This window comes from Orycteropus afer, unplaced genomic scaffold, assembly GCF_000298275.1.
Source record: "Orycteropus afer afer isolate SDZICR_OR568_19922 unplaced genomic scaffold, OryAfe1.0 scaffold00055, whole genome shotgun sequence".
NCBI lineage: Eukaryota > Metazoa > Chordata > Mammalia > Tubulidentata > Orycteropodidae > Orycteropus > Orycteropus afer.
The window spans coordinates 7,563,218-7,565,791 of NW_006921642.1; positions in this window are offsets into that span (position 1 = coordinate 7,563,218).

Consider the following 2,574-nt stretch of genomic DNA (forward strand, 5'->3'; position numbering starts at 1 on the left):
TATAGCAGGGATTGTGGGGCTGGCACGGGATCGGGCAGTGTTTCGTTCTGCTGTGCTATGAGTCGCTATGAGTCGGAAAGGACTTGACGGCACTTAACAACAACAACAACAACAACCAATCATGGTAAAAGCCCTCACCGCAATCTGTCATGCCTCCTGATCTTGCAACTTCTAGTCAGAATATAGTGATCTAGTTCCTGGTTTCTGCCTTGTACCTGTCCCTGAGAAGCGGTTACCTATTGGATTCGTTGGTCTTCATTCCGTGTACGCTAACATTTCCCCATTCGAATGTTTCTTATGCTTTCAATAAATTTCTTTGTTTCACTTTAACAGTCTAAGACCTTTGCTATAAGACAAATGAAATTCCTGGCAATCTACTTCCAAAAGGTTACAACCACTGAAAATTCTATGGATCACAATTCTACTCTCACACACGTGGATTTGCCATGAGTTGAAACTGACTAAACAGCAACTGGTTTGTTTGGTTGGTTTTTTAGTATTGGCTGGATATTGTGGAAACTCCTGGGAAACTGCCATTAATATATTATTGACTCCAAAAGTCATCTTGTTTCCAGAATTCCCTCCAGGGAATTAGGACTAGCTCTGGGAAAGCAGAATAGCATTATTCAGCTCTGTTAACTAGTTTGCCTCCAAGAAAACATCTATTAAAAAAAAAAAAATTCTGTGTATTTTTACCATGGGCTAGCTACTTTCATTCTGTTACTTCCCCTGAAACAATTCTGGGAAGTAGCAGGTGTCATTGCTCCCACTTTGCAATTAAGAAGCTTGTGGCTTGGGCAGCAGTATCTGTCCAATGTCACACAGATATCAAATGGCAGAACTTGGACTTGAACTCAGGTTTGGCTGGCCTCCAAGTCCCTTTCTCATTTCACAGTCTCCCAGGGCAAGGGACATAGTTCTCCATCTAAGCAGGAATACAATCCAGATCTCTGAATTCTTCAGAAGAATGTTAACTGTTCCATCTCAACATTGGTATAGATTTTTTTTTTTTTTTAATGAATAACAGTTCAAGTATTTTATTTTAAGGAAATTTAACTATGAATTCCCCATGGGCTATCATTTGCCAAAAAATTTACTGGAAAAAGATGGTATAAGAGGTATTTGACTTACCCATTCTTTGAGGTTTTCTAAGCCATTTCCTAAATATTCATATCATCAGAAATCAAAGCAATTAGATTATATTATCTTCATTATTGTATAGAAAATTTATTGCACAGGTTAAAAATTAATGTAATGGCTTAAGATTTGGGGAGATAGTATAAAAATCATTCATTAGAAGAATTCATTCATTCAATAAATGTTTATTGACTGTCTCCGTATGCCAGTCCTGCACCTGAAATACAATGGTGGGTAAAGTAGATTTGGCCTCTACTCTTATAGAGCTTACATTCTTTTAGTAACACACAGACATAAATAATCATGCACAAATCACAACTCTGATAAGGAGTAAAACATGATGAGCTAAGTGTGAGAAAGGGCAGGGATTTGATCCAGGCAGGAAATTCTTCTGCAAAACCATGGTCAAATATGGCTCATAAGACTATAAACTACTTTTGTTAGGATCCCTATATGAAGTACTTTTCATAGAATTAAGTCAATTAAAAATATGCTTCGCTATTGTGTTACAGTTTTCTTTTATTTTTCCTTTCATCTGACAACAAGGACCATATAAAATGTAATCTAATTCCATGTAACCCCTTTTAATACTCACCTTCCAAAACCTCAAACCTAAATTTGCTGTTCAATATTATTAAGATGATAGACTTCTTTCTTTGTTACTAAGCTTTGTCCTCTTTGCATTTTAATTGTTCTGTTTTAGGTATGCTTTATGTTTAATTGGCCTCAAACTGTTTTTTAGTAAATTTGTGAGCATAAAATATAAATACTTTTAATTGTCATATGATTTTTTTTTTTTTTTTGCTGTATTTTTTTATAAACTGTAGCCCTGGCTGAACCTCAACAAGGACATGCAAATTCCTTTGATTTTTGAGACATATTCAAAGCACATTAATGGGTGACTTCATGGTAGACTCCAGGGCAATAAGTATTTTGGAACTATTCAGACCAAAGCTCTTAAGTGTTCTCCAGAAGAAAAAGGTAAAAATTCACAATAATCTACTTTTTTACTATTCACATCTTGCTCTCTCTACTATACCCAAGAAAACACAAATCCACTGCTGTCTAGTGGATTCCAACTCATAGCAACCCTGTAGGACAGAGTTTTCAAGGCTGTACATTTTTATGGAAACAGATGGCCTCATTTTACTCCCATTGAGTAGTTGGTGGATTTGAACCACTGACCTTTCACTTCGCAGCTGAGTAATTTAACCACTGAACCACCATGTCTCCCTTTCTCTACTATAAGGGATAACAAAACAAAACAAAACAAAAAAACCTCACAGCCGTCGAGTTGAATCCAAATCATCGCGTTTCCAAGGAGATACCTCTATGGAAATAGATTGTCCAGTCTTCCTTCCAAGCAGTGACTGGTGGGCTTAAACCGCCAGCCTTCTGGTTAGCAGTCAAATGCCACAGACGCTATGCCACCAGAGC